This window comes from Nerophis ophidion, linkage group LG07 (assembly GCF_033978795.1).
Source record: "Nerophis ophidion isolate RoL-2023_Sa linkage group LG07, RoL_Noph_v1.0, whole genome shotgun sequence".
In the NCBI taxonomy this organism is placed as follows: Eukaryota; Metazoa; Chordata; class Actinopteri; order Syngnathiformes; family Syngnathidae; genus Nerophis; species Nerophis ophidion.
Window position 1 is genome coordinate 8,481,288 of NC_084617.1, and position 25,000 is coordinate 8,506,287.

Sequence of the window (25,000 nt, forward strand, 5' to 3'; positions counted from 1 at the left end):
ATAAGTGAAGAAAAGTATGCCATAAAGTGTTCCGTTCGGGTATTAAAACTACGACTTGGTCAACAAAACAGGAATTGCCGTATGCAAAACATGCGGTTGGAAGATTACAGACGGAGACGCATCAATTTACAACTCCGTTCGACATTTGAAGGATACGTTTTGAATGTAAGCGAACGTTTATTGGCTGAGTAACGTGACTTTTATTTGCTGTGTAGTTAAATCAGTGAGGCTGTAAACTCACTGCTAACATTAGAACCATAGACATCTTATAAAGGCAGGGGCGCTCACACTTTTTCTGCACGCCAGCTACTTTTCAATTGACCAAGTCGAGGAGATCTACCTCATTCCTATTTATAATTTATATTTATTTATTTAAAAGGGTGGAATGCCGTCTCCGGGTTGGGGAGGAGACCCTGCCCCAAGTGGAGGAGTTCAAGTACCTAGGAGTCTTGTTCACGAGTGGGGGAAGAGTGGATGGTGAGATCGACAGGCGGATCGGTGCGGCGTCTTCAGTAATGCGGACGTTGTACCGATCCGTTGTGGTGAAGAAGGAGCTGAGCCGGAAGGCAAAGCTCTCAATTTACCGGTCGATCTACGTTCCCATCCTCACCTATGGTCATGAGCTTTGGGTCATGACCGAAAGGATAAGATCACGGGTGAGAAGCTCTGCCATCCGGGAGGAACTCAAAGTAAAGCCGCTGTTCCTTCACATCGAGAGGAGCCAGATGAGGTGGTTCGGGCATCTGGTCAGGATGCCACCCGAACGCCTCCCTAGGGAGGTGTTTAGGGCACGTCCAACCGGTAGGAGGCCACGGGGAAGACCCAGGACACGTTGGGAAGACTATGTCTCCCGGCTGGCCTGGGAACGCCTCGGGATCCCCCGGGAAGAGCTGGACGAAGTGGCTGGGGAGAGGGAAGTCTGGGTTTCCCTGCTTAGGCTGCTGCCCCCGCGACCCGACCTTGGATAAGCGGAAGATGGATGGATTTATTTATTATTGTGACGAAGCAGCTGCCTTTTTATACATGCTATTTAGATATTGCATACTGAGGCTCTGACATATTCAGTGGTACCTCAGTTCTTGTTGGGAATCTCCTCCTAAAGGTCTGATACAAATTGAAGCAATATAAATCCAATCCACACACCCCAAAATACATTTTTTTGGGTTGTTTTACGGGCAGCATAGCTCCGTTGGTAGAGTGGCCGTGCCAGCAACTTGAGGGTTGCAGGTTGGATTCCCGCTTCTGCCAACCTAGTCACTGCCGTTGTGTCCTTGGGCAAGACACTTTACCCACCTGCTCCCAGTGCCACCCACACTGGTTTAAATGGAACTTTGATATTGGGTTTCACTATGTAAAGCGCTTTGAGTCACTTGAGAAAAGCGCTATATAAATATATCAATCAATCAATTTATGAAAGAGACATTTTTGTTAACAAGTTAATGGTGTTTAATGATCATACAAACATGTTTAACACACATAGATTCCTTTCTGTCATGAAGACAAGAATATAAATTGGTATATTTGATTCTGATGGGGCGGTTTAGCTCGGTTGGTAGAGCGGCCGTGCCAGCAACTTGAGGGTTGCAGGTTCGATTCCCACTTCCGCCATCCTTGTCACTGCCGTTGTGTCCTTGTGCAAGACACTTTACCCGCCTGCTCCCAGTGCCACCCACACTGGTTTAAATGTAACTTAGATGTTGGGTTTCACTATGTAAAGCGCTTTGAGTCACTAGAGAAAAAGCGCTATACAAATATAATTCACTTCACTTCACTTGCATTGATTGGAATTAGACAGTGGTGCTGATAACGTCCAAAATGGAGGGAAAAAAAAAAGTCCTCCTTTCTGTCCAATACCACATGAAAGTGGTTGGATTTGGCATCTCATTTGTCCAACTTGCATACTCGTTTTTAAACACTTTGTTATGAGAGTAGCATATGTGTGTGGCCCTTTAATGCTATGCTAACCCCCATCCCCATTTTATACTTATATCTTTTGAACAAAAGATAGCACAGTGGGAGAGTGGCCGTGCGCAAACCGAGGGTCACTGGTTCAAATCCCACCTAGAACCAACCTTGTCACGTCCGTTGTGTCCTGAGCAAGACACTTCACCCTTGCTCCTGATGGGTGCTGGTTGGCGCCTTGCATGGCAGCTCCCTCCATCAGTGTGTGAATGTGTGTGTGAATGGGTAAATGTGGAAGTAGTGTCAAAGCGCTTTGAGTACCTTGAAGGTAGAAAAGCGCTATACAAGTACAACCCATTTATTATTTATTTACTATGACCACCCCCGAACTGTGAACCATCACTGTAGACACTTTTCACCTTGGACCACTAAAGACACTTTTTAAACTGCTGCTGTGACCCTATGTCACCTCCATATTTATACTGTTGACTGTTAATCAGAGTGTGCAATAATGTTGTTACTCATCGGATCGCTGTATCGATCCGTTGTGGTGAAGAAGGAGCTGAGCCGGAAGGCAAAGCTCTCAATTTACCGGTCGATCTACGTTCCCATCCTCACCTATGGTCATGAGCTTTGGGTCATGACCGAAAAGGACAAGATCACGGGTACAAGCGGCCGAAATGAGTTTCCTCCGCCAGTGGGCGGGTTTCTCTCTTAGAGATAGGGTGAGAGGCTTTGCCATCCGCGAGGAGCTCAAAGTAAAGCCGCTGCTCCTCTACATCGAGAGGAGCCAGATGAGGTCAGGATGCCACCCGAACGCCTCCCTAGGGAGGTGTTTAGGGCACGTCCAACCGGTAGGAGGCCACGGGGAAGACCCAGGACCCGTTGGGAAGACTATGTCTCCTGGCCGGCCTGGGAAAGGCTGGACGAAGTGGTTGGGGAGAGGGAAGTCTGGGCTTCCCTGCTTAGGCTGCTGCCCCCGCGACTTGACCTCGGATAAGCGGAAGAAGATGGATGGATGGTTGTTACTCATTATGCCTTGTATATAAACTTTTTTTTTAGCCTAGTACCGTGTGACTTGTTGAAGGGTGGACTAGCAAAGTAACTTTTTCATTGTATGGCCTGTTTAATTGTGCATATAGGTAGGTAGGAAGGTAGGTAGGTAGGTAGGTAGGTCTTTATTGTCATTGCAACAAGTACAACAACATTTTTGTTTACAGCACAAACCCGTGCAAGATTAGACAAACAAACAGTGTACAGGGTTACAGAACAGGAACGCTGACGGGTCGCCACGAAGCGCCCCGTAAAATATGGGAAAGGGTAAAACGCTGGGGAAGAAGATGAGTAAAAAATACAATCCAGACTGGTCTTCTAAGAGGGGGGCCAAGTCTGGAGTGGGAAAAAAAACCCTCTGTGATTAAATGTAACGTGTTAATGTAAACACGTTAGATTTAATCACGACAACTCACAGGGAGGTTAAAAGCCTCTATCATTGAGGTATTCTCGGGTGTGTTTTCAGAACAGCCCGGTCCTGTTTCCACAGCGTCAAGGCCATTCGAGGGAGTCAAATCGTAGATTAGGATGTTTGTTTTTCCGCCAGCAGACAAACAACAATGACTTCTCTGATCTATCCGTCCATGCCGGGTGCTCTCAAATTCAATTCAAGTCGAAAAGATTTTTTTTTCAATTGCATCGAGAGTCCAGCTGATCATATCCATGCCTGATGTTTGAATTTGAGGAGAGCGCAAAGAAAGAGGCTTCAAAAAGTTCAGACAAAAAAAAAGGGAGCAAGCTGGGAGGAGAGGGAGCGGAAAAAACGCCCTCACCAGAGGCCAGACAGAGAGAATATGACTATAAACAATCTTGAATCATGTAAATAAGCTTTTCAGAGACCGGCATGAACCACAATGCATTGCGTGCCCACGTCCCACAGGGGTTAGTTAATTGTCTCAGTCATTAACTTCATAGGGGCCCTGCGATGAGGCGGTGACTTGTCCAGGGTGTATCCCGCCTTCCGCCCGATTGTAGCTGAGATAGGCACCAGCGCCCCCCCACAACCCCAAAGAGAATAACCGGTAGAAAATGGATGGATGAATTAACTTAATAGGCAGGTGGGCTTACCACTTGGGCAATGTCCATCCATCCCATCCATTTTCTACCGCTTATTCCCTTTCGGGGTCGCGGGGGGCGCTGGCGCCTATCTCAGCTACAATCGGGCGGAAGGCGGGGTACGCCCTGGACAAGTCGCCACCTCATCGCAGGGCCAACACAGATAGACAGACAACATTCACACACTAGGGCCAATTTAGTGTTGCCAATCAACCTATCCCCAGGTGCATGTCTTTGGAATTGGGAGGGAACCCACGCAGTCACGGGGAGAACATGCAAACTCCACACAGAAAGATCCCGAGCCTGGATTTGAACCCAGGACTGCAGGAACTTCGTATTGTGAGGCAGACGCACTAACCCCTCTGCCACCGTGAAGCCGGGTTAGTTAATTGTCTCAGTCATTAACTTCATAGGGGCCCTGCGATGAGGCGGCGACTTGTCCAGGGTGTATCCCGCCTTCCGCCCGATTGTAGCTGAGATAGGCGCCAGCGCCCCCCACAACCCCAAAGAGAATAAGCGGTAGAAAATGGATGGATGAATTAACTTAATAGGCAGGTGGGCTTACCACTTGGGCAATGTCCATCCATCCCATCCATTTTCTACCGCTTATTCCCTTTCGGGGTCGCGGGGGGTGCTGGCGCCTATCTCAGCTACAATCGGGCGGAAGGCAGGGTACACCCTGGACAAGTCGCCACCTCATCGCAGGGCCAACACAGATAGACAGACAACATTCACACACTAGGGCCAATTTAGTGTTGCCAATTAACCTATCCCCAGGTGCATGTCTTTGGAAGTGGGAGGGAACCCACGCAGTCACGGGGAGAACATGCAAACTCCACACAGAAAGATCCCGAGCCTGGATTTGAACCCAGGACTGCAGGAACTTCGTATTGTGAGGCAGACGCACTAACCCCTCTGCCACCGTGAAGCCGGGTTAGTTAATTGTCTCAGTCATTAACTTCATAGGGGCCCTGCGATGAGGTGGCGACTTGTCCAGGGTGTATCCCGCCTTCCGCCCGATTGTAGCTGAGATAGGCACCAACGCCCCCCCACAACCCCGAAGAGAATAAGCGGTAGAAAATGGATGGATGAATTAACTTAATAGGCAGGTGGGCTTACCACTTGGGCAATGTCCATCCATCCCATCCATTTTCTACCGCTTATTCCCTTTCGGGGTCGCTGGCGCCTATCTCAGCTACAATCGGGCTGAAGGCAGTGTACACCCTGGACAAGTCGCCACCTCATCGCAGGGCCAACACAGATAGACAGACAACATTCACACACTAGGGCCAATTTAGTGTTGCCAATCAACCTATCCCCAGGTGCATGTCTTTGGAAGTGGGAGGGAACCCACGCAGTCACGGGGAGAACATGCAAACTCCACACAGAAAGATCCCGAGCCTGGATTTGAACCCAGGACTGCAGGAACTTCGTATTGTGAGGCAGACGCACTAACCCCTCTGCCACCGTGAAGCCGGGTTAGTTAATTGTCTCAGTCATTAACTTCATAGGGTCCCTGCGATGAGGTGGTGACTTGTCCAGGGTGTATCCCGCCTTCCGCCCGATTGTAGCTGAGATAGGCGCCAGCGCCCCCCACAACCTCAAAGAGAATAAGCGGTAGGAAATGGATGGATGAATTTACTTAATAGGCAGGTGGGCTTACCACTTGGCCAATGTCTCACTAGTGAAGAACATAATACCCAGGTGGGCTTTGCACAGCTGCCATTTCTCCCTGATGACCGACATAATTGACATCTGCGCTTTGCATTCGTGCAAAGTCCTTCTGGTGACCTACATAATACCCAGGTGGGCTTTGCTCCATCACAGGAGCAGGTTGATGGATAACAGTTTGGTGAACATTAACATTGACGACAGGCATTGTTTGGTCTTTAACTTCTTGATGCATCTGACACCAGCTGCACCACATGCAGAAACAGGAAACAATAACGTCCTTACAGAGGGACCCCTGTGGAGGGGGGGAAATGCATTTGAGTCGTCAAGAACACGGCTGCAATCTTCACGCGTCGCACCTTGATATTGTAGGTTTTTCGAATGGATGTTCTCAAAGACAAGGCTGCAGGAGGGACACACATCGGGATCCCACAAGCTTGCAACACGGCAGGGCTGAGGATGTCACACAGCGGTAGACACGTGTTCTCTCCATGTTTTGCTGAAATCGAGCAAGCCATGCAGGGGCAGCACCAGAATCCATAGCAGCCTGAACGACAAATTATTATCAGTGGGAAGCAGAGCCAATTTTGTCATTGAGGGGTGTTATTGTCTCTTACATGTGTGTGTATCGTGAAGGCAATCACAGAGACCACTATTCCAGTCTTTGAGAGGGAGAGAGGCCATGTTCGCAACTTGAACAAGAACAAAAGTGACATTAATATTGTTACAATCAGAGGTGGGTAGTAACGTGCTACATTTACTCCGTTACATTTACTTGAGTAACTTTTGGGATAAATTGTACTTCTACGAGTAGTTTTTATGCAACATACTTTTACTTGAGTATATTTATTGAAAAGAAACGCTACTTTTACTCCGTTCCATTTATCTACATTCAGCTCGCTACTTTTTTTTAATCGATCTATTAATGTTTGTTTTGGTTAATGGCAGAGCTTCAAAGTAGGATCTGCGCATGCCTGCGTTTGACCAATCACATGCAGTCACTGGTGACGTTGGACCAATCAAACAGAGCCAGGCGGTCACATGACCCAACTTAAACAAGTTGAAAAACGTATTGGGGTGTTAACATTTAATGGTCAATTGTACGAAATATATACTGTACTGTGCAATCTAATAATACAAGTTTCAATCAATCAATCAAAAGTGTAAAGGAAAAAAAAGACACTTTTTATTCCAACCGTACTTCCCGTCAAAAGCCTAAAGACTGATCGCACAGTTCCTGTCTTCACAATAAAAGCGCCGCTCCATCGCGCCTGCGCTACCAAAATAAGAGTCTCCGAAAGCCAGCGCAAACAAGCTAGCAAGCTACGGAGTTTGCCGCCAATGTATTTCTTGTAAAGTGTATAAAAACGAATATGGAAGCTGGACAAATAAGATGCCAAAAACCAACGACTTTCATGTGGTATTAGACAGAAAAGAGGAACTTTTTTTCTCCTCCATTTGAAAACGTGGACGTCTGATTCCAGTCAAAGCAAGTCATCAGAATCAGTTAATACACCAACTTATATTCTTGTTTTCATGAAAGATAGGAATCTATATGGGTTTACAAGTGAGATTTAAACCCAGAGAGAATCCCTATGACCTCAGAGGTTCAGCTGTCTTTCAGAAAGCAAAAATAAGAACAAGCTTAAAAAGTAGATGTGTTTTTGTTAGAGTTCAACTGTGGAACAGCTTGGATGATTCCTTAAAATGTTCCAGTTCCATTTACACATTTAAAAAACACTTTAAGACTAATGCCTTGAAAAAATATATCATTCTTGAATTAACATTGTAGTTAATATTATGATTAATGTTAATTAAAAATTAAACATGAGATACCCTGTGATGAGGTGGCGACTTGTCCAGGGTGTACCCCGCCTTCCGCCCGATTGAAGCTGAGATAGGCGCCAGCGCCCCCCGCGACCCCGTAAAGGACAAGCGGTAGAAAATGGATGGATGGATGGAACATGAGATATAAATAATAATAGAAGTACAATTGTTTGTATATATTGTATATATTAGTGCAAAGGTCTATATGTACACAGGGATATTTCACATGCCTGTACTGTGTATAAAATTGAACTACGTTCATGTTGATTATAATGTTGTTTATAATGTGTATTTATAATAAGTTGTGCAAAGGACTTTTTATAACTTTCGGAAGTTTATTTTGTACTTGAAATTGTTTATAGGGTTAGGCGCAATAAGTGTTTAACTTCAGCCTAAACCCTTTCGGTCTGTAACATTTTTTATTTTCAATCTATGAATGTACAACTTTTTATTTTCAATCTATGAATGTACAACTGTTTTTTTTTTGCTTTGTTGACCATTGACCGAAGAACAATAAACTTGAAAACTTGAATGAATATGTTAAACATGCATGTCCATCCCTCCATCCATTTCTACCGCTTATTCCCTTCTGGGGTCGCGGGGGGCGCTGGCGCCTATCTCAGCTACAATCGGGCGGAAGGCGGGGTACACCCTGGACAAGTCGCCACCTCATCGCAGGGCCAACACAGATAGACAGACAACATTCACACTCACATTCAAACACTAGGGCCAATTTAGTGTTGCCAATCAACCTATCCCCAGGTGCATGTCTAAACATGCATGTATATTCACTAAAACACCTTCAACATGTGAAAAAAACGGCAAAATAAATATAAATTATATACTATATATATACTATATATATATATATATATATATATATATATATATATATATATATATATATATATATATATATGTGTGTGTGTGTGTGTATAAATGATATGTATATATGAGGTAGATCACCTCGACTTGGTCATTTATTAAGTAATTGATAAACGTTGAAAAACTTATTGGGGTGTTACCATTTAGTGGTCAATTGTATGGAATATGTACTGTATTGTGCAATCTACTAATACTAGTTTTAATCAATCAATCAATCAATGAATGCCTACTGAGCCTATGGTGCTGTTAAGTTATTGTGGCTCAATGTGCCATTTTTTATTTTATTTTAATGTACTATTATTTAACATGTATTATTGTTTTAGTTGCTTAAGAGATATTCCTGGCTCTGAATTTGCTCATTGCTATTTTTATGTTTTTGTGCATTATTTGTTGCCGTAATCAGGTTACTCATCAGTTACTCAGTACTTGAGTAGTTTTTTCACAACATACTTTTTTACTTTTACTCAAGTAAATATTTGGGTGACTACTCCTTACTTTTACTTGAGTAATACATTTCTAAAGTAACAGTACTCTTACTTGAGTACAATTTCTGGCTACTCTACCCACCTCTGGTTACAATCACAATTTTCAAAAACACCTAAGAGTTTGTATGTTTTCCTTGTGACTGCGTGGGTTCCCTCCGGGTACTCCGGCTTCCTCCCACCTCCAAAGACATGCACCTGGGGATAGGTTGATTGGCAACACTAAATTGTCCCTAGTGCAGTGTTTTTCAACCACTGTGTGCCATGGGAGATGATCTAATTTCACCTTCCATCCATCCATCCATCTATTTTCTACCGCTTATTCCCTTTCGGGGTCGCGGGGGGCGCTGGCGCCTATCTCAGCTACAATCGGGCGGAAGGCGGGGTACACCCTGGACAAGTCGCCACCTCATCGCAGGGCCGACACAGATAGACAGACAACATTCACACTCACATTCACACACTAGGGCCAATTTCATTGTTGCCAATCAACCTATCTCCAGGTGCATGTCTTTGGAAGTGGGAGGAAGCCGGAGTACCCGGAGGGAACCCACGCATTCACGGGGAGAACATGCAAACTCCACACAGAAAGATCCCGAGCCTAGATTTGAACCCAGGACTGCAGGAACTTTGTATTGTGAGGCAGACGCACTAACCCCTCTGCCACCGTGAAGCCCTAATTTCACCTATTTGGGTTAATAATATTTTTTGCAAACCAGTAATTATAGTCTGCAAATTATGTGTTGTTGTTGTTGAGTGTAGGTGCTGTCTTGAGCTTGGCAGAGTACTCGTGTAATACTTTTCCATATAAGTAGGTGGCAGCCGGTAGCAAATTGCTTTGTCGAAAACTGCAGGTAAAATAGGTGTGTAATGCTTAAACCAAAAATAAACAAAAGATGAGCGCCCCTATGGCATTGAAGCTTAGGGAAGGCTATGCAGAAGAATACTAAAACTAAATTGGCTACAAATTAAAAACAGAATGCTGGACGACAGCAAAGACTTTGAGAGGGAGAGAGGCCATGTTCGCAACTTGAACAAGAACAAAAGTGACATTAATATTGCTACAATCACAATTTTCAAAAACAACTAAACACTAAATTGTCCTTAGTGCAGTGTTTTTCAACCACTGTGTGCCGTGGGAGATGATCTAATTTCACCTATTTGGGTTAATAATATTTTTTGCAAACCAGTAATTATAGTCTGCAAATTATGTGTTGTTGTTGTTGAGTAAAAGTTGATTGTAAATAATTCAATGTACATACTATGATGATTAACTTGTGTGATGACTGTATTATGTTGATAGTATATATTTGTACCATGAATTGATTAACGTGGACCCCGACTTAAACAAGTTGAAAAACTTATTCGGGTGTTACCATTTAGTGGTCAATTGTACGGAATATGTACTGTACTGTGCAATCTACTAATAAAATAATCAATCAATCAAAGTGTAGGTGCTGTCTTGAGCTTGGCAGAGTACCCGTGTAATACTCTTCCATATCAGTAGGTGGCAGCCGGTAGCTAATTGCTTTGTCGAAAACTGGGGGAATCAGCGTGCAGGTAAAATAGGTGTGTAATGCTTAAAAGATGAGCGCCCCTATGGCATTGAAGCTTAGGGAAGGCTATGCAGAACAATACTAAAACTAAATTGGCTACGAATTAAAAACAGAATGCTGGACGACAGCAAAGACTTACGGTGGAGCAAAGACAATGTACATCCGAACACGACATGACCAATCAACAATGTCCTCACAAAGAAGGATTTAAAACAACTGAAATATTCTTAATTGCTAAAACAATGTAGATGCGGGAAACATCGCTCAAAGGAAGACATGAAACTGATACAGGAAAATACCAAAATAAGAGAAAAATCCACCAAAATAGGAACGCAAGACAAGAAGTAAAGGCAAAAAAGTGAAAATAAGTCAGGGTGTGATGTGACAGTACACCTACTTTGAGACAAGAGCTACAGTGATGCATGCTTGCTTATGCTTTAAAGTCATATCCAACAATTGCGACAATGACTTTTTACTGTCAACTGGGGTATTTTTTTAAATTATTTCAACACAAAAAATGTGCCTTGGCTCAAAAAAGGTTGAAAAATACTGCCCTAGTGTGTGAATGTGAGTGTGAATGTTGTCTGTCTATCTGTGTTGGCCCTGTGATGAGGTGGCAACATGTCCAGGGTGTACCCCGCCTTCCGCCCGAATGCAGCAGAGATAGGCTCCAGCACCCCCCGCTACCCCGAAAGGGACAGGCGGTAGAAAATAGATGGATGGATGTTAAAAGGAGATGTAAACGACGATGCATTAAAATAGAAATGTACTTTTTGGAGGGAAAGGTTTTAATATTTATCAATCAATCAATGTTTACTTATATAGCCCTAAATCACTAGTGTCTCAAAGGGCTGCACAAACCACCACGACATCCTCGGTAGGCCCACATAAGGGCAAGGAAAACTCACACCCAGTGGGACGTCGGTGACAATGATGACTATGAGAACCTTGGAGAGGAGGAAAGCAATGGATGTCGAGCGGGTCTAACATGATACTGTGAAAGTTCAATCCACAATGGATCCAACACAGTCGCGAGAGTCCAGTCCAAAGCGGATCCAACACAGCAGCGAGAGTCCCGTTCACAGCGGAGCCAGCAGGAAACCATCCCAAGCGGAGGCGGATCAGCACGTATCAAAACACGAATTGGTATGTCAGACTTAGCCCTGTCTTGGTTTAACTCTTATCTTACTGATAGGATGCAGTGTGTCTCCCATAACAATGTGACCTCGGACTACGTTAAGGTAACGTGTGGAATTCCCCAGGGTTCGGTCCTTGGCCCTGCACTCTTCAGCATCTACATGCTGCCGCTAGGTGACATCACACGCAAATACGGTGTTAGCTTTCACTGTTATGCTGATGACACCCAACTCTACATGCCCCTAAAGCTGACCAACACGCCGGATTGTAGTCAGTTGGAGGTGTGTCTTAATGAAATTAAACAATGGATGTCCGCTAACTTTTTGCAACTCAACGCCAAAAAAACGGAAATGCTGATTATCGGTCCTGCTAGACACCGAACTCTATGTAATAATACAACTCTAACATTTGACAACCAAACAATTAAACAAGGCGACACGGTAAAGAATCTGGGTATTATCTTCGACCCAAATCTCTCCTTTGAGGCACACAATAAAAGCGTTACTAAAACGGCCTTCTTTCATCTCCGTAATATCGCTAAAATTCGCTCCATTCTGTCCACTAAAGACGCTGAGATCATTATCCATGCGTTTGTTACGTCTCGCCTCGATTACTGTAACGTATTATTTTCGGGTCTCCCCATGTCTAGCATTAAAAGATTACAGTTGGTACAAAATGCGGCTGCTAGACTTTTGACAAGAACAAGAAAGTTTGATCACATTACGCCTGTACTGGCTCACCTGCACTGGCTTCCTGTGCACTTAAGATGTGACTTTAAGGTTTTACTACTTACGTATAAAATACTACACGGTCTAGCTCCATCCTATCTTGCCGATTGTATTGTACCATATGTCCCGGCAAGAAATCTGCGTTCAAAGGACTCCGGCTTATTAGTGATTCCTAGAGCCCAAAAAAAGTCTGCGGGCTATAGAGCGTTTTCATTTCGGGCTCCAGTACTCTGGAATGCCCTCCCGGTAACAGTTCGAGATGCCACCTCAGTAGAAGCATTTAAGTCTCACCTTAAAACTCATTTGTATACTCTAGCCTTTAAATAGACTCCCTTTTTAGACCAGTTGATCTGCCGTTTCTTTTCTTTTTCTTCTATGTCCCACTCTCCCTTGTGGAGGGGGTCCGGTCCGATCCGGTGGCCATGTACTGCTCGCCCGTGTATCGGCTGGGGACATCTCTGCGCTGCTGATCCGCCTCCGCTTGGGATGGTTTCCTGCTGGCTCCGCTGTGGACGGGACTCTCGCTGCTGTGTTGGATCCGCTTTGGACTCGACTCTCGCGGCTGTGTTGGATCCATTGTGGATTGAACTTTCACAGTATCATGTTAGACCCGCTCGACATCCATTGCTTTCCTCCTCTCCAAGGTTCTCATAGTCATCATTGTCACCGACGTCCCACTGGGTGTGAGTTTTCCTTGCCCTTATGTGGGCCTACCGAGGATGTCGTGGTGGTTTGTGCAGCCCTTTGAGACACTCGTGATTTAGGGCTATATAAGTAAACATTGATTGATTGATTGATCTCTGCGCTGCTGATCCGCCTCCGCTTCCAAAAAAAATCGCAACAACACACTTCTTTCTCATTTCCTTGCGTTCTAAATAGGAAAAAGTTGCTAGCAAGCGGCGGTTAACAATGCAGGTAATGGGGAGGGATCTATCCCGCCTATGGAAAAAAAGGCCAACAATATTCCATTTACATGCCGTGACGATTTTAACCACGCTAATATTGGCATTGTTTTTGTAAAACCTAATGTGGAGGAATTACTTTTGGTAACACAGATTTGCTTACAAAGACACTCACACTGCTTCTCCGGCCACTAGCAACAGGTAAGCTTGGGGTTGCTAACCGGCTCTTGAAAAACGGGTTCATCTCCGGATTTAGAAACCCATGTACACATTCCGTATTGAGTTAAACTTAAAGGCCTACTGATATGAGATGTTCTTATTCAAACGGGGATAGCAGGTCCATTCTATGTGTCATACTTGATCATTTTGTGATATTGCCATATTTTTGCTGAAAGGATTTAGTGGAGAACATCCACGATGTTTGCAACTTTTGGTCGCTAATAGAAAAGCCCTGCCTTTACCAGAAGTAGACGATGTGCGCGTGACATCACGGGTTGTAGGGCTCCTCACGTCCTCACATTGTTTATAATCGTAGCCTTCAGCAGCAAGAGCTATTCGGACTGAGAAAGCGGCAATTTCCCCATTAATTTGAGCGAGGATGAAAGATTTGTGGATGAGGAAAGTTAGAGTGAGGCACTTAAAAAAAAAAAAGAAAAAGCGACAGCTCCGGGCGGCGGCAGTGGTAGCGTTTCAGATGTAATTAGACCATATTTACTAGGATAATTCTGGAAGATTTCTTATGTGCTTATTGTTTTAATAGTGTTTTAGTGAGATTCTAAAGTCATACCTGCGGTGAACACCAGTGTCTCTCAAAGAAACCAATGGAGGAGCCGAGATCACAGCTGCCTTTTTGACAGCTACAGGAGGAGGTCCTATAATCCACTGAGGTCTCCGGTAAGAGCTGACTTAATATCACAATTTTCCCATCCAAAAACTTGCTGGTTGACGTAGAGAAACAAATTCGCTTGCAGGGACCCTCACGTATTCCATTGTTTTTAATGGGAGCCACCAGCAGTAAGAGCAATTCAGACCAAGAAAGCGACAATTTCCCCATTAATTTGAGCGAGGATGAAAGATTCGTGAATTAGGATATTGATAGTGAAGGACTAGAAAAAAAAAGAAAGAAAAAAAGCGACGGCTCCGGGCGGCGGCAGTGTGAGCGTTTCAGATTAGACACATTTACTTGGATAATTCTGGAAGATCCCTTATCTGCTTATTGTATTAATAGTGCTTTAGTGAGATTCTAAAGACATACCTCGAGGTCGGATGGCTGCGGTGAACACGCAGTTCAGAGAGAAGCCGAGGAGCCAAGCTCACAGCTGACTTTTTTGACAGCTACTGCAGGAGGAAGTCCCATAATCCACTGATTTCTCCGGTAAGACTTAATATCAGAATTTCCCCATCCAAAAACCTGCTAGTTGACGTAGAGAAAACATGTTCTGTTGGCCGCTCTGCTTCACAACAAACAAAGAAACACCGGCTGTGTCTCGGTGCTAAAGACAGCTGCAATCCACCGCTTTCCAACAACAGCATTCTTCTTTGACGTCTCCATTATTAAATGAACAATTTGCAAAAGATTCAGCGAAACAGATGTCCAAAATACTGTGTAATTACGCCATGAACAGAGATGACTTTAAGCCGTGTTTGGAGCTGCGCTAATATGTCCCCTCCAATCCGTGACGGAGTATCGGACTGTCTTATTGTGGCGGTCCGATGATCAGTGCCAGAGCTTGGTCCGCATTGCTGGTAGTAAGTCGGACACGTTTCCAGTGAGGGTTGGACTCCGCCAAGGCTGTCCTTTGTCACCGATTCTGTTCATAACTTTTATGGACAAAATTTCTAGGCGCAGTCAAGGCGTTGAGGGGTTCCGGTTTGGTGGCCGCGGGATTAGGTCTCTGCTTTTTGCAGATGATGTGGTCCTGATGGCTTCATCTGACCGGGATCTTCAGCTCTCACTGGATCGGTTCGCAGCAGAGTGTGAAGCGGCCGGAATGAGAATCAGCACCTCCAAATCCGAGTCCATGGTTCTCTCCCGGAAAAAGGTGGAGTGCCATCTCCGGGTTGGGGAGGAGACCCTGCCCCAAGTGGAGGAGTTCAAGTACCTAGGAGTCTTGTTCACGAGTGGGGGAAGAGTGGATCGTGAGATCGACAGGCGGATCGGTGCGGCGTCTTCAGTAATGCGGACGTTGTACCGATCCGTTGTGGTGAAGAAGGAGCTGAGCCGGAAGGCAAAGTTCTCAATTTACCGGTCGATCTACGTTCCCATCCTCACCTATGGTCATGAGCTTTGGGTCATGACCGAAAGGATAAGATCACGGGTACAAGCGGCCGAAATGAGTTTCCTCCGCCGTGTGGCGGGGCTCTCCCTTAGAGATAGGGTGAGAAGCTCTGTCATCCAGGAGGAACTCAAAGTAAAGCCGCTGCTCCTCCACATTGAGAGGAGCCAGATGAGGTGGTTCGGGCATCTGGTCAGGATGCCACCCGAACGCCTCCCGAGGGAGGTGTTTAGGGCACGTCCAACCGGTAGGAGGCCACGGGGAAGACCCAGGACACGTTGGGAAGACTATGTCTCCCGGCTGGCCTGGGAACGCCTCGGGATCCCCCGGGAAGAGCTAGACGAAGTGGCTGGGGAGAGGGAAGTCTGGGTTTCCCTGCTTAGGCTGCTGCCCCCGCGACCCGACCTCGGATAAGCGGCAGAAGATGGATGGATGGATGGATGGCAATCCGCGACATTTTCAACAAGAAATTCGCGGGAAATTTAAAATTGCAATTTAGTAAACTAAAGCGGCCGTATTGGCATGTGTTGCAATGTTAATATTTCATCATTGATATATAAACTATCAGACTGTGTGGTCGGTAGTAGTGTCTTTCAGTAGGCCTTTTCAGATCAACTTTAATGATCCACAAGGGAAATTGTTCCACACAGTATCTCAGTTACAAATGATGGAAAATATGGTAAGGACCCCGAAAGGGACAAGTGGTAGGAAATGGACCTTCAACTGACACCATAGCAGCAGTTTAGTTCAAAACATGGGAGACCAATATTTTTTGCAGCAAATTCCTGAAAGCATTAGGATCTCCCCTGTTGTATCGATCAACTTGGACTATTGGACATCGGACCAACCTACTCAGTGGCCTAGTGGTTATAATGTCCGCCCTGAGATCGGTAGGTTGTGAGTTGAAACTCCGGCCTAGTCATACCAAAGTCTATAAAATGGGACCCTGCTTGGCACTCAGCATCAAGGGTTGGAATTGGGGGTTGAATCACCAAAAATGATTCCCAGGCACAGCCACCGCTGCTGCTCACTGCTCCCCTCACCTCCCAGGGGGTGAGAAAGGGGATGGGTCAAATGCAGAGGACAAATTTCACCACACCTAGTGTGTGTGTGACACTTTAACTTTAACTTGAACGTAGTAAACACATTGGCAGCGCCTTGCATTGACATTTTAACCTTGCTTGCCAAACTTGTGGTGTGCATAACTGCGGCCTTCCTCAAGGCACACCTTAAACTTTTTTGCTTTAGATGCAGTCAGTAGTCATTTCTTCAACTTTTATAGCTATTCTAGTGTTGTACCTAATGGTTCTATTTTTAAACCTCTCTTTTTTTTTTTCATCATTTAGGCTATTTTATTTAGGTGGCGCTAACTTAAAAAACATTTTTTTGCAGCACATTCTTCAAAACACTAGAGTGCTCGCACACAAAATATCCATGACGTGCTTTTTACAGAAGGTCCTTAAAAAAACAGCAGAGCGCTCCTGCACAAAACAAATTAATCAATTCTTCAAATCATAATTTGAAAAAAAATTTAATTACACTGCAGAAGACTGGTTCTCTGGAATATACAAAATAAGAATAATATGTCGGGTGAAGCTAGCTTTCCGGAAATGTGGGCCCTTAAACAATTAACTTGAATATCCCTTTCTTATATTCCTTCCAAATATTAGAAAATACAAAATACCAATAAATAAATAAACAAATGGAAAATTGCCTGCTTCATGCAAAGTAATCTGGGTTTGTTTGTTGTCAAACTAGTTTTAAATCCAAATAAATATTTAGAGGAGTGAAGAAACATTCAATTTTGTGGATTTCTGGCTCTATACTAAAATACGAACGACTACCATCATTGTATTTATCGCAGTTATTTTACTATAATATAGTCTTCACTTGCAGACGCTTACCTTATAAAGGGGGATGCGGTCTTGTTGCTGGTGAAGTTGAAATAAGGGATGGAAGGAGTGCACACATTAAATTAGGTGGCAACACTTAACTAATAAGAGGTTGCCAAACAGGAATCTGTTTGCACTACCATGAAGAGACTAATAGATAGATAGATAGATAGATAGGTACTACTTTATTTATTCCTTCAGGAAAATCAAATACACATTGAGGATTACATTTGAGTCATTATAAATATAATAAATATAATCACAAACGATGATTTAAGTCTATCAATATGTGGAATTCAATTATGGAATGGAATAAGTCAAACCATGTCCTAAAACAGGGGTGCCCACACTTTTTCTGCAGGCGAGCTACTTTTCAATTGACCAACTCGAGGGGATCTACCTCATTTATATATATCATTTATATTTATTTATTTATGAAAGAGACATTTTTGTAAACAAGTTAAATGTGTTTAATGATAATACAAGCATGTGTAACACATATGGATGTCTTTCTTTCACGAAGACAAGAATATAAGTTGGTGTATTACCTGATTCTGATGACTTGCATTGATTGGAATCAGACAGTAATGATGATAACGCCCACATTTTCAAATGGAGGAGAAAAAAAGTTGTCCTTTCTGTACAATACCACATGAAAGTGGTTGGTTTTTGGCATCTAATTCATCCAGCTTCCATACACTTTACAAGAAAAACATTGGCGGCAAATTCCGTAGCTTGCTTGATTGACATTCACGGCACCCGAGGGTCTTGTGAGATGACGCTGGCTGCTGCCAGTTCATTATTATGAAAAAATGACAGAGAGGAAGGCGAGAAACACTTTTTATTTCAACAGACTTTCGCGCCGTCCTTTCCGTCAAAACTCTAAAGGCCGACTGCACATTTCCTATCTTCACAATAAAAGCCCTGCTTCATGCTGCCTGCGCTAACAAAATAAGAGTCTCGGAAAGCTGGCGTGCACATCGCCAGCTTTCTGAGGGATCGCTTGTGCACGCCAGTTTTCCGAGACTCTGTATTTAGTTAGCGCAGGCAGCATGAAGCAGGGCTTTTATTGTGAAGATAGGAAATGTGCAGTCGGCCTTTAGAGTTTTGACGGAAGGTACGGCGCGAGAGTCTGTTGAAATAAAAAGTGTTTCTCGCCTTCCTCTCGGTCATATTTTCATAATAATGATCTTGCAGCAGCCAGCGTCATCTCACAAGACCCTCCGGTACCGTGAATGTCATTTAAGTGACATCTTGGTGAAGATTGATGATCACTAATTTTTACGTCTATTTTTTTTAAAAACCTGGCTGGAGATCGACTGACACACCCCCCGCGGTCGACTGGTAGCTCGCGATCGACGTAATGGGCACCCCTGTCCTAAAATGATCGAGGTTAGGAAATAATTTAAACGTACTTACTTAAACTTAGTGTTTACAAAGTACAACAAAAAACAATACTGAGAAACATTTCAGAATCAGAAACAGAAATACTTTATTAATCACCGAGGGGAAATTAATATTTTCAGCACAATCCCGTTCAAGATCAGACAAATATTACCGGGAGACAGAACAGGATTGCTGACGGGTCCGCGGTCTTCCGGCACCCCTTACATTAAAGGTGAGATACAGGTAAACATTTGAACCCCTATTAAAAATGAGATCATCTCAGTCATCTCATCATGTGATCTTCGGTTATTAATCCTCTCCTTAAAAGACCTAACCTCGATCCTGACCTCAAGGTAAACTACCGACCGGTGTCTCACCTTCCCTTTATTTCGAAAATCCTCGAAAAAATTGTTGCAGAGCAGCTAAATGAACACTTAGCGTTTAACAATCTATGTGAAACCTTTCAATCCGGTTTCAGGGCAAATCACTCTACTGAGACAGCCCTCGCAAAAATGACTAATGATCTCTTGCTAACGATGGATTCTGATGCGTCATCTGTGTTGCTGCTCCTCGATTTTAGTGCTGCTTTCGATACCGTCGATCATAATATTTTATTAGAGCGTATCAAAACAGGAATTGGTATGTCAGACTTAGCCCTGTTTTGGTTTAACTCCTATCTTTCTGACAGGGTGCAGTGCGTCTCCCATAACAATGTGACCTCGGACTATATTAAGGTAACGTGTGGAGTTCCCCAGGGTTCGGTCCTTGGCCCTGCACTCTTCAGCATATACATGCTGCCGCTGGGTGACGTCATACGCAAATACGGTATTAGCTTTCACTGCTATGCTGATGACACCCAACTCTACATGCCCCTAAAGCTGACCAACACGCCGGATTGTAGTCAGTTGGAAGCGTGTCTTCATGAAATTAAACAATGGATGTCCGCTAACTTTTTGCAACTTAACGCCCAAAAAACGGAAATGCTGATTATCGGTCCTGCTAGACACCGACCTCTATTTAATAATACAACTTTAACATTTGACAACCAAATAATAAAACAAGGTGACTCGGTAAAAAATCTGGGTATTATCTTCGACCCAACTCTCTCCTTTGAGTCACACATTAAAAACGTTACTAAAACGGCCTTCTTTCATCTTCGTAATATCGCAAAAATTCGCTCCATTTTGTCCACTAAAGACGCCGAGATCATTATCCATGCGTTTGTTACGCCTCGTCTCGATTACTGTAACCGTTACAGTAATCGAGTTATAATATAAGGGTACGCAGCATCGAGCGGTACTACCTGTTGCCGCAAACGAGATGCGGGGCCGCCATCTTGGAGTGGTGATCCGCTCCACTCAGTGCAATTCATTTGGTAGGAACAATGAACTGTCAGCGCATTTAATTCATATTACCTCACTGAATACCACTTATATTCACGCGCTTTTTTGTCATTCGTGTAACTATGATAAAGGACACATGTCTTGGCGTGTTCATAATTTGCTTAACGGAAATAGAATATTCTTATATGCTATAAGTGACCAGACGTCTGAGATCAAAACTGGGAATATAATCCCAGAGAAGGGGAAAAAACAGTCAGCTATTTTGAAGTTGAAGAAACAATATGATTAGGTTGTATATACATGCGTATATCCTACATAAACAATGTATGAATACATTAGATATCTATATATTTTACGGACCTATAGACCAGAGGTTCTCAAATGGGGGTACTTGAAGGTATCCCAAGGGGTACATGATATTTTTTTTTAAATATTCTAAAAATAGCAACAATTCAAAATTGTGACGCTTGTGTGGCATTGTAATGCCGGATTGGTTCTTCCGGGGATGCGTCGAAGCGATGAACACAACAAGGTAAGTTATAAATGGATTTATTAAATAATAAAAGGCTAGGAACAAAAACACTGCTGTAAAGAGAAAGCAAACCAAAAACAGAAAAACAGTTCCTCAGCATGTGAGCTGGAATCAACAAATGGCTTAGCGTAAAAGCTAGCGAGAATATACATACAAAGATGCAGGTCGAGAGTCGTCACTGTTGCGCGTGGGCAAATTAGGATCCGAGAATGAGTGAACAGAAAAGGTGAGCTTAAATAGGAGGGTGATAATTATTAGCAGGTGTGCGGGGCGAGACAGAGAATGAAAAAACAAACACGTGAAGATCTGAGCAGCAGATCGCAACAGTATTCCCCCCCAACAAAAGACAGATACCAGATGTCTTAAAAAACAAACAAAAACTTGAACCCCCTCCCCAAAACCAGAAAAGTTCACAAACGAAGGGAGGGCGGAGGGAGGCCACGGTGGAGGGTCGCCAGATCGCATGTCCCCGAATCCACCGAGGACACATCATGTGGCGGCGGCGGGTGGAACGCTGCTGCCGAAAAAGTTTTGGCGGGCGACCTCGAAAAGGCCACATTAGTGGCCGCATCGCAGGATGAGGTGCCCGGCGAGGCGGACGACCCGGGCACGGCCACATCCGTGGCCGACATGGAGGAGGGAGTGTCTGGCGAGGAGGATGACCTCGCAGAGGCCACGCCCGTGATCGACGTGGTGGACGACGCCTCAGCACCGAAATCCCAGCAGGCTTGGAAGCAGCAGACGAGGGTGCGGGGACTGCAGCCAAAGCAGGCCCGAGTGCAGCTGGCGAGGATGATGCGGGTGCTGCAGCCGCAGGAGTCGTCGGAGGCGGCCTGGGAGCCGCAGGAGTCGTCGGAGGCGGCCTGGGAGCCGCAGGAGTCGTCGGAGGCGGCCTGGGAGCCGCAGGAGTCGTCGGAGGCGGCCTGGGAGCCGCAGGAGTCGTCGGAGGCGGCCTGGGAGCCGCAGGAGTCGTCGGAGGCGGCCTGGGAGCCGCAGGAGTCGTCGGAGGCGGCCTGGGAGCCGCAGGAGTCGTCGGAGGCGGCCTGGGAGCCGCAGGAGTCGTCGGAGGCGGCCTGGGAGCCGCAGGAGTCGTCGGAGGCGGCCTGGGAGCCGCAGGAGTCGTCGGAGGCGGCCTGGGAGCCGCAGGAGTCATCAGCGTAGAAGCAAACGGCGACGTCGTAGAGGCAGGCGTATTAGTCGTCGGCAGTGCTTGGCGGCGTGGAGCTGGTACCGGCGCTTGGCGGCGTGGAGCTGGTACCGGCGCTTGGCGGCGTGGAGCTGGTACCGGCGCTTGGCGGCGTGGAGCTGGTACCGGCGCTTGGCGGCGTGGAGCTGGTACCGGCGCTTGGCGGCGTGGAGCTGGTACTGGAGTAGGCTCCAGCCCTGTCGACACAGTTGTAGGCTCCAGCCCTGTTGTCGACGTTGGTGTGGGCTCCAGCCCCGTCGTCGACACTGGTGCTGGAGTAGGCTCCAGCTCTGGAGCTGGTACTGGAGTGGGCTCCAGCTTTGGAGCTGTTGCTGGAGTGAGATCCAGGCTAAAGTCTGTAGCTGGTATGAGAACCAGTTCTGGGTCGGAGGCTGGTGTGAGAACCAGGTGGGAGTCTAGTGCTGGTTTGAGAACCAGGCTAGAGTTCAAAACTGGTGTGAGAACCAGACTAGAGTTCAAAACTGGTGTGAGAACCAGGCCCGAAAAAGCTGCTGGTGTGTGAACCAGGCGAGAGTCGAATTCTGGCGTGAAAACCAGGTTAGTGTCATGTGCTGGTGTGAGAACCAGACTGGGAGCAGGTGTCGGCTTCAGCCGAGGGGCAGGTGTCGGCTTCAGCCGAGGAGCAGGTGTCGGCTTCAGCCGAGGAGCAGGTGTCGGCTTCAGCCGAGGAGCAGGTGTCGGCTTCAGCCGAGGAGCAGGCACAGGGGTCTGCCGAGGAGAACTAGGGGACTGGCTGTGAGCAGGACTAGGACTATGATGAGTGATAAGACAAACACTAGGACTCGGGCAAGGACTTGAGAGAGGACCAGGAACTACAATCACACTAGTGCTTTGAGAAGGGCTTGGGCAACGACCAGGACTTACAGTCATACCAGGGCTTGGGCAAGAACTAGGACGAACGGTCAAACTAGGGCTTGGGCAAGGACTGGGACTAACAATCAAACTGGTGCTCGGGCAAGGACTAGGACAAAGACTAGGACTTACAGTAACACTGGGGCTCGGACAAGAACTTGGGTAAGGACTAGGGTTCGGACGGAACACAGGTGGAGGAGGTCTACAAGGCCGTTGAGACTTGGCCGGGGAAAAAACAGGTGGAGGAGGTCTACAAGGCCGTTGAGACTTGGCCGGGGGAAAAACAGGTGGAGGAGGTCTACAAGGCCGTTGAGACTTGGCCAGGGGAAAAACAGGTGGAGGGCTAGGAGGCTTAGTAGTTTTAAGAAGAGGTAGCGTCTGCCCTACCTCCGCAACACAGCTATAGGCCGTAGCCCCCCCCTCCAGACGGGAATCCCAGACCCGTTCCCTGTGGTCAGGGACTGACCATAAGGGAGGGTGGTGGGAGGTTTGGAGGCAGGCAGACCCCTCCCCTCTATATTGTCCAGAGTGTCCCTTTGAAAAGGGAGAAAAAACTTTGGACTTGGGCAGAGAATGAGGTTTAAACGGTGGGTTAGAAGAAAAACTAGGTGACTGAGGTTGACTAGAATAATAAGAAAAAATATCCTGATACTTTTGTATCTTATTATTAATGTTATTGTCATTTGAAAATGGCTGAGAAAACGAATCTTCCCCTAAAAATTCCTTGTTGATGACGTCATCATCGGAGGACGGGCCCGCGCCACCGGGGGGCGTCGACGAAATGACGTCATCTGCGCGGGACACAAGTTGGGAATTTGCCCAGTCGGTAAAACTGTTAGCAAAGTGTGTTATTGGGTCCCCAAACAATGGTGTAGGGGTCCTGTGTGCCGACTGTAGGCTGCTGCGTTCGTGAGGAGGGAGACATGGAGTGGGAAAGGCTCTGTCGCCCGACGAAGCCATACTTCGCGGCTTCCGCCGACGCGGACGAGCGCGAGCGCTGCGGGAGGGAAACTCACCGCTCCCGGAAGCATCGATCGGAACCAGTCTTCCCTCCAGGTCCCACATCATGCTTTCGTCTGGATTGCATCGGAGAGTCTCAGCCTCCATCGCTCGGAATACCCTCCATGTGCCTTCGTCGAAGGTCTCCTCGTGGTTGCCAGACGCGGAAAAACTCTTTAATGCTCGGATCCTACTGTGACGCTTGTGTGGCATTGTAATGCCGGATTGGTTCTTCCGGGGATGCGTCGAAGCGATGAACACAACAAGGTAAGTTATAAATGGATTTATTAAATAATAAAAGGCTAGGAACAAAAACACTGCTGTAAAGAGAAAGCAAACCAAAAACAGAAAAACAGTTCCTCAGCATGTGAGCTGGAATCAACAAATGGCTTAGCGTAAAAGCTAGCGAGAATATACATACAAAGATGCAGGTCGAGAGTCGTCACTGTTGCGCGTGGGCAAATTAGGATCCGAGAATGAGTGAACAGAAAAGGTGAGCTTAAATAGGAGGGTGATAATTATTAGCAGGTGTGCGGGGCGAGACAGAGAATGAAAAAACAAACACGTGAAGATCTGAGCAGCAGATCGCAACAAAAATCCTTTTATAAATATATTTATTGAAAAATACTCCAACAATATATGAATGTAAATTCATAAACTGTGAAAAGAAAAGCAACAATGCGATATTCAGTGTTGACAGCTAGATTTTTTTGTGGACATGTTCCATTAATATTGATGCTAAAGTTTTGTTTTTCGTGAAGAAATGTTTAGAATTAAGTTGATGAATCCAGATGGATCTCTATTACAATCCCCAAAGAGGGCACTTTAAGTTGATGATTACTTCTATGTGTAGAAATCTTTATTTATAATTGAATCACTTGTTTATTTTTCAACAAGTTTTTAGTTATATATACATCTTTTTTTTTTTTTTCCCAAATAGTTCATGAAAGACCACTACAATTGTGCAATATTTTGCACTGTTATACATTTTAATAAATCAGAAACTGATGACATAGAGCTGTATTTTACTTCTTTATGTCTTTTTTCAACCAACAATGCTTTGCTCTGATTAGGGGGTACTTGAATTAAAAACATGTTCACAGGGGGTACATCACTGAAAAAAGGTTGAGAACCACGGATATAGACTTTATCTCTGTTGCTGCAACAGCAGAGAGTTTATTCCATCTTGACACTTTGTATTGATATTTTCTATTACATTCTTCCTTTAAATGATCATGTTTACAGGGATTGAACATATATCAACACCTGAACGTCTTCATTTCAGCTAAAACCACCAATCTGTTTCACTGGATT

General features: G+C 45.3%; 1 long non-coding RNA gene across 1 annotated transcript; it reads right to left on the reverse strand.

Annotated features, from left to right (window-relative positions):
* Positions 1-5,184: 5,184 nt before the first annotated feature.
* Positions 5,185-17,459, reverse strand: LOC133555863 (uncharacterized). The gene is made up of 4 exons (XR_009807415.1): positions 17,380-17,459; positions 6,300-6,374; positions 6,042-6,229; positions 5,185-5,977 (listed from the first exon to the last, which is right to left on the reverse strand). It is a non-coding gene; the product is annotated as an uncharacterized LOC133555863 (long non-coding RNA).
* Positions 17,460-25,000: the final 7,541 nt, after the last annotated feature.